Here is an 8869-nt window from a genome sequence, read left to right as displayed (position 1 = left end):
CACGTCCTCGAGTTTTCTCATTAGTGAATACTTATTGGAAACGCCTTGCGTCAATTTTTTCAACTTGGTTTTCTTATATCCCTAGTATCAAATGCAAGAGTGTCGTCCATCTCGGTTAGAAAACCGTTACTATGCCTCCGATGTGACGTGAGTACACTATAGACATAAAAAACAAGGTATGGGCATTAGATAGAGCCGAATTCTATCTTGATTTCAATTTAAATGTGTATTTTACAAAATGTGCTCATATTTAGACAGATTTTGGACACCTTTTCCAATATCTCACAGAGTTATTTCTCATGATAATTCTATAACATTCCCAGAATGGTTTGATTTAGTAAATTAATTAGTGGCACATTGGGCAGGAACCTGTCTCAGCAATCTGGGCACAATGCAGGAACCTAATCATGGATGAGGCATCAGTCTATCACAGAGCTTACAGCCCACAAACCTAACCACTGGGGCACTACATTTTTCATATGGACTTCTTTAGAGCCAGAGACAGAGCGCAATCACAAGTTGACTGATATGAAAGAAAAACTCTCAACATAAATGTATGTAAGCATTTGAAAATTAATTGGCAAAGAGAAATGAAAAGATCTTCTCCAACAGAATGAATATAGAAAAAAAATGTAGTGACAGTACTGGTATAGAGTACAGTGATATTTTTGCGAACACATCCAGCCAACATCCTTAATAATAATGGTTCTTCAATGGCACTTTACTGGGCTGTGTAGTTCCTCCTAGAACCCCTGCTTAACAAACAACAATTTAAATTGGGACAAGATTCTTTGCAGATGAAATTGGTTCTTTGGTCTTTAAAATGGTTACTAATTTGTGAACAAAATAATTTTTGATGTATATACCCATCAAGATACTAACAAATCAAGAAAACCTGAACTTAGCCTGTGTGATTTGTATGGAGCAAAAGTCATTTTAAGGAACCCTGATATTCCACAAATCTGTTATCATCTATTCATGGCTATTTATTCATTGCTTTTACATATCAAATTAATTTATGTGGATGTTTGCTTTGGGAATCAAAAATAGTTCAACTATTTCACTTGTCTGAAGAACCATTTTGGCACCTTTATTTTTAATAGTGAACATCCAACATTTTTATTATGACAACTAGAGCAAACACATTAGGTGCATAATTCATGATTCTAAGTGTGGACCACCAATGTCAAACAGCTGCTAGGTGTAAATATATTTTGCAATTGGAGACTATGTCCATTGTATTAGCGTTGGATGAGCACTACAGATGTAGTCATGGCACATATCATGTATTGCGGCTTAAATGTACAAGTATGTCTAAGCCCACAACATGCCTTATTCAAGCTTAACATTCCCAAACTGCCTAAATAAGGGTTGGTTTCGTACATCCCCATACTGAGAAAGGCTTGTGTATGAAAAGTTAAATGGACATTTCTTCATTCAGTGATTAATTATGTTTTATAACTGTGACTATATCCTTCTATCATCCAACGGTCCTTACACTAACACCACTTAATTAAAATTTTGGACTGCTGGGAGCCTAGAACTACCACCAGTATCAGCCCTCATTAGACGTTTGTCTGTCCCAGAACTTGCTCAACGAAACACTCACTTTCATAGCAGACTAGTTTGAAGTTTGATTAGGAGTTAATTCATTAAATAACAGAGAAAATCCTTTTAACAAGCCAGTCATTTATCCATTGTTTAACCTGTTGATTCCAATCAAGGCTGATCAAGGACAATCATCCCATTTCTTCACTGATCCAGCTCTCTGTCTTCTTTCATCTCACCATCTACAATCTGAAACCCTTCATCATCACTTGTGCCACACAACAGCAATGTGCACTGGCAACTTGCAGGGCAGTGGCACAAAAGAAGAATAGGATTTATTCCAGAACCATACATTACAATGTTAAATTATTTTATATATACAATATGTATTACAATCTGCCAGGAATTAAAACAAAACAAAAACGAGGATAAGTCATAAAGTAAAGGGACTCCATGCTGTGGGATTTCACCATTGTTGGACAGCAAATCATAGTGAGATTTCTTTGGGCAGATGGAGTGAAACCTGATGAAATTCACCAGAGGATGTTGGCTTGTGCAGATCAGTAAGCTGTTTGGGATCCCATCTTGCTCAAGTTATCACACAGTATGGCATGTGCAGATCCAAAGGTGACATTCAAATGTACAGCAATGGTTGATAAAGTAATTTACTAGTCTTCTCTGATGAAGGCATTCGCAATGTCAATGTGGGACAACATTGATGGTGGACCAAATCCTTAATACCAACAGCAATATGTCTGCATAATGCCTCACTGGACTGGGCCAAGTCAGAACTTCCCTTTCTTTTGAATTTTCTTGCTTTATAGTAATTCTGGTGTTTGTGCAGATCAAAGTGTGTGTTTATGTATGTATGTATGTATTTATAGAGCTTCTGTAAAAAGCCAAATTCCCCCCCAGGGACAAATAATTTTCTGTCTAACTAAGCTCTATGAACATATTGGGCATTGCTCGGGCACTACTCTTTGGGAAGGTGTTTGCAGAATGAAATACTCTCAGTTCTTGTCAGTAGACATGCACTGAGACTCAGTGTGGTATTGCTAGTGTGGTAGTGGTAGAGGTGGACCCCTCTCTTTTAAATAACCAAGGGTTATTTTTCATGGACTTCTCTTTATAGAAGTTAAAAGACGTTGTAATCTTCACTGAGAGGTGAATGCACAGTCCATGAAAAGTTATTGACATGATCGACTCGGACAGGATTAAAATTACAGAGGTCCTCTGGTAATAATTACTTTACTACACCATCTTTTGTAAACTAATTATGCCAAATAGGACCTAGGCTGGACTATTGACTAGTGTATCTTTTGGAAGGACTCACAGTAACTTCTATCCAGCCCCTCCAATTCATCAAGAATTCTTCTGTCTGGCTACTCCATTCAGTTCATTACTTCACCCAAACTATTTCACATATTTTGCTCTCTCTTTGACTTCCAAGTGATGATGGAATTCAGTTTAGAAATATTAGTCTTGTCCTATAGGTTTTTGCATGGCTTTGCTAGTCATTACCTCCAGTCTCTGGTCAGAGAAGTCCCTGTTCTGCTTTGGCCCTGCTTTTATCAGAGGCTCTTCTCCCTGCATGCTACTTTTCAGTTGTTAATCCAATCAAATTTCAAATGAAAACTCAAATGACTTCCAGTCTGCTCTACAGCTCACACAGCTTTAGATAATAATGAAACAAGCTGGAGCCAAATCAAAATGGAGTTATTCATAAACACTCCCTCATTATAAACCAATTTAGCATCATCAGTTGCAATGTAGAAAGTTAAAGCACCAGGAGGATACCATGCCCCTTGGAAGAAGAACAAAAGAACATAAGAAATTTGACAAATGAGAGGAAATCATTCAGTCCTTGAAGCCCATTTGGTTAACTAATAGCTAAGCTCTCCAAATATGTCATCCAGATTTTTCTTAAAGGTTTCTGCTTTAGCTCCACATCTTGGTTGTTTGTTCCTGATTCCCACAACTCCTTTTATAAAGAAGTAATTCCCAACCTCAGTCCTTAATGTATTTCCCTTTAATGTGCACAAGTATGTGATTCACTCTTAAACTGAAAGAATTCTGAGGGAGAGGTTTGTCCAAGATTTGAACCTTGGACCTCTCTCACCCAAAGTGAGAATCATACCCCTACAACCAAGGTGGGGTTTTCTGGGATTTGAATTCAGAACCTCTCACACCAAAAGCAAGAATCATACTCTTCCCAACAAGCTAGATAAAGTCATGGTGGGCTTGTCTGGGATTTGAACTCAGGACCTCTCGCACTCAAAGCAAGAATTATAGCCCTACCAACAAGCCCACCTAAAGTAAATGCGGGCTTGTCTGGGATTTCAACCTAGGACCTTTCCCACCCTAAATGAGACTCATACCCTAGACCAACAAGCCAACATTAAAGAATGTGTGGTGACCAGTCTGAGACTTGAACCCAGACACGAACTACTGCTGAATAATTCAGCTTCAGCTTTATGAATTTATTCTCTTTTGGACAAGATTTCTATTTGCAACAAATGTGGACTGCTATGGGCTGTCAGTTTGCATCTCACTATGCAAACCTATTTATGGCAAAATTGGAGGAAGATTTTATGTCAATGTGCATCTTAAAACCAATGTTGTATCTCCGTTACATAGATCTTCATAACATTTACATAATCTACATCTTACATCTTATCTTATAAAGAATACATCTTTATAATCTGGACTGCCAGTGAGAAGAACCTCTTCCATTTTCATAATGAATATAATTCTTTTCACCCCAACATAAATCTGAAGCTGAATTACTCAAAAACAGAAGTCAGATTCCTTGACACCACCATTCAACTGAAAGACAACACCCTTGTAACTTCTGTTTTTCACAAACCAACAGACAGAGGGACCTACCTAAGAAGTGAGAGCTTCTACCCCAAGCATATAAGGCGCTCCATTATTTTCAGCCAGGCAATACCATACAATTGTATTTGCTCAGACCCGACAGACTGGGATAAACAACTGCAGGAGCTCAGACAAGATGAAATGAAATGAATAGCGTAGAAATGAAATGTCGACGAATAAACGAAGAAGAAAGAAAAGCGCAGAGAAAAGAGACACATGACCACAGAGCGTCTTGCCGGGGACCTTAAACATGAGACTTTGTGCCAGGACCGTCTTGCGATGACGTGGAACTTGAGATTCTTGCAAGACACACCCTACTTTCAATCAATATCAAATAAACCAAGAGGCAGCAAAACATTCAGTCGTCTAAAGGATTTGAGCACACACAGATTCAGGGCTCTCAGCACATATAAAGCATATAAGGACAGTATGTTATAAATGAAATGTTGACATCTAAGCAAAGAAGAAATCAGCGTGGACAAAAGAGACTCAAAAGTGTAGGAGAGAAAAAAGAGAAAAAAAGAATAATCAAAGTGCAAATTCAGAAAATAAGGAAAGTAATTATCAGCCCGGAACAAGTGGAATTGGAAAAAAAGCATATCCAATCCGGCTTAGAATTAAAAGACAAAGAGTAAAAGACAAAGTAGAACTTCATAAAGACGTTTACAAACATTTGGCGCCAAACACATGCAGAGCAGGTTAGAGATTATGACAGCAGTAAAATTAGAACGGTTCAAAAAAAAAAACCCTTGGTGCTATACATATGTGGAGAAAGTTAAAGGATATGAAAGTAGAAAAATTAGAAAATAAAAAAAAACGTAAATATCGCAGTAGTGCAAACAAACAAACTGCCTCATTTAACTATGCACCAGTCTAACATTGGTTTTGCACAGTAATCACTACACTTAATTCTACTTTATTCACATAATTTTACTTATTTATTATGTTCTACTATACTGTTATCTTTCAATCTATGACCTTTTGTTAATCTAACTGATATTCTTGTAACTTTGCACAGTTTTTGATAAGCGGATCAGGATGCATTTCACTGCATGTTGTCCTGTATAACTATTGTGGCGGATAGGGGTGCTATTGCTCCCTTGTCCAAAAGTTGACTTTATTTTTATTGCACAGTGCAAAAAGCACCCTCCACTCCACTATACTCATAAATAAACCAATCACCATCAATAACAAACTCTCCACCACTCCCAGACGCGTTGCCCTCCTATGACCCAGCTCAGCTCTCCGTCTGGGAGCTCCCACAATCCTTTTATAGTCCCTGACCCGGAAGTGTTCCAATCCCCAGTCCATGTGATCTTCTATCACTTCCGGGTCAGAGCAAAAGTCCTTTTCTTCACCCCGGAAGTACGTCACTTCTGCCGTCGCTCTGCCTATGACGCACTTCCAGGTTATAGGGCACATATGACTCTTTGCTCCTCCCTGCAGCTCCCTCTTGCGGCCCCTGTGGTATCCAGCAGGGCTGTGGATGAAAACTCTATTGTCCAGGATTCCCTGCTGGTCTTCGGGGCACCTCCATGCTGCAGGGAGGGCTCCATCTGGCGGCCTGGGGGTATTGGCCGGGATGACAAGCTGGCCATAGACCACACTATGCATGTGACAAATAAAGAATCTTGAGAATTTCAAAAATGGAGTTTAGTGCACATGCATTTATTGGTTACTTTGTAAAAAAAAATTATTAACTGCTGATGATGTAGATCGTTTTGTCTGTGCTGAAATTCCAAACAGAGAAACCTATCCTGAATTATGGTACAAAGTCATTAAACACATGTCTCACTGACCTCATTAAAATGATTCAGCATATTAGGACTCGCAAGATTACAAATATTGTTTTTACAGAAGTTCAAAGAAAAAAAACTCTTAAAAGTGTGTATTTGGAAAACCAAACATGGGGGTTGGCGAGTGAAGCAAGCAGGGGGCGAAGCCCCCTAGTATTATAAAAGAACTTCAGCCAATGCTAAACAATGACCAAACACTGAAAAATGTATTTCCTGAACCTCCCCTCCTGGCATACAGACAACCACCAAACCTGAAGCAACCAATTGTCCGAAGCTCCCTAAGTTAACCAACAGAAAATGGCTCATCTCCCTGCCTACAGAAAAGATGTAAAACGTGTGCTCACATTTATAATACAGACTGTATAGTTAGACCACACTGCCAACTTGAACATCACATAAAGGGATCATTTTCCTGCAGATCATCTAATGTGGTCTACCTAATTCTCTGCATGAAATGTCCTGACACTGCATGCTATGTGGGAGAAACTGGACAAACACTCTGCCAGAGAATGAGTTTACACAGGTTCCACATTAAACATGGCAACACAGATGTTCCTGTAGTGGCCTACTTCAACAGTCATAGACACTGCAAGAGGGACTTTAAAGTCACAGTGGTTATGGGCAACTACAGAACACAGCAAGAGAGAAAAGAATGGGAAGTTAAACTCATGCTAAAATTTAACACATTGCAACATGGTTTGAATAGAGACAAGAGTTTTATGGTCAGGTATGAGGATTGTTTGCATCTCCCAGACTAACACAGACAACCTGACTACAGATCCACATTGTATGGAAAAACTCCTTAGAAACTTCAAAAGACTTTGTTGGACGGTTATCTCATCCAAAGATCTTGACCATACATTGTTCTCCTCTCTTGCTTAATGAATCTTAGCCTGGAGAGGTCTATTAATATTTTACATTTAAGATTTCTCATTTAAAGATTTACCAGTGTTGTTTCTTGTCCTAGTGTGTATATAAACACAGAGAACTCCAGTTTCTGCCTGAAGAAGGGGCCTGAGTTGCCTCAAAAGCTTGCATATTGTAATCTTTTTAGTTAGCCAATGAAAGGTGTCATTTTGCTTCACGTTTCACTACATTCATAATGGCTAACACAGTACAACACCCTAATACTACAAATAAATAAAGTGTAATGCTGCCTATTGTATAGACTCCTTTCAGGTCATCCACTGATCAAAGCTTGTTTCTCATACCTTCAGCAAAAGCTCTACCTCTCCAAGATAAATGCCTTTGTCCTTGCTGATTAAATGTACTCCAAGCTTTCACAATGATGGGGTTAACATTACTGAACGTTTCTGAACGAGTCTGCCTTCTCTTTGAGGGTTAATTCCTGCTCATTAATACAGACAATTTCTCGCTAATATAATTAAAGACAGATGGCTCTACACAGGTTTTCCACCCACACTCTGAAGCCATACATGTTAGGTTAATTGATGACTCGAAACCGGCACCTTGTGAGTAAGTGTGGGCGTGTACATGAGTGTGCCCTGCAATATCCTGATGCCCCTTCCAGAGTTGTTCCCACCCAATGCTGCCGGGTATAGACTTTGGCCCCGTGAACTTTAACTGGATTGAGTGGGCTTAATAAGTGAGTGAGTGAGCTGGCTCTACACAAAGATTAAATTGTTAACTACAGGACTGAACTGTAGAAAATTCACATATACGGTGATAGCCGCTGCTACTTAGGATGTTGTTTGGGGAAATAAGAAGTGTTTTCAGACACGAATCCGTGCTGTGCGGAGTTTACACTTTCTCTGTGTCTCTCGGTTAGGTTTTCTCGAGTACTCCGTCTTTTCTCCTACATCCACAGCAATATTTGTTCAGCTCATTGTTGCCTCAAATTCCCCTGCTCACAGTCCTATTGGCTCCCTGAATTAATTAAAACGAACTAGGAATTGGATGAATAGATGGATTAATATTCCGGTCTGCAACACAAAGTAAACTGATGTCAGTTTCGCTGAACTACATATATATCGGAGTGTAGTGGACCGTGGCGTATTTTCCACGCCTAGACTACCTGGGGTCAGGGGCCGAATACCTGCCGATCAAACAAACTTTAGTTTTAGCTAAAGAATTAAAAAATCGGGAAATCCTGGAATTTTTCGACATACACTTGAACGCCATTTATCAATTCGCAAAAAATGTCATTATTTAAATAGATGAGGCTATAATTAAACAGTGAAGAATTTTTGATTCGTATCGCGTCAGTTCTTTTCATGTCCGCTTCTGCTCGTTTTCTCAGGGTACTCCGGTTTCATCTTACATGACAGAGGTGCTATAGGCGGGCCTGATTGACGTCTCTTAAATGGCCCACCATGACAATACGTGTGTCATAGGTGTGTCCTGTGATGTTATGGAGCTCCATCTGATCCCTGCTGTGAAGTAGGGTCTTACGTAGTTTACTTCTTAAACGAGAGTGCTCAACGTTACAATGAGAAAAAGTAACGTCTTTACAGGTACTGTGACGTCATGTCGAATAAAACACTGAGGAGCCGCTTGTCCGGGGAAGTTTTCCAAATACCAACTAGCTTTTTATTTGATATGCCGCGATATAAACGATGTCCTACTACTGCCCGTTATCTACGTCTCGGAGACACAAAATAATAAAAAATAAATCGCCTTCTCTGTAC

Source organism: Polypterus senegalus, chromosome 13 (genome assembly GCF_016835505.1).
Source record: "Polypterus senegalus isolate Bchr_013 chromosome 13, ASM1683550v1, whole genome shotgun sequence".
Classification (NCBI taxonomy): domain Eukaryota; kingdom Metazoa; phylum Chordata; class Cladistia; order Polypteriformes; family Polypteridae; genus Polypterus; species Polypterus senegalus.
The sequence above is the reverse complement of the archived record's forward strand: the minus strand, read 5'-3'. Positions refer to the sequence as shown.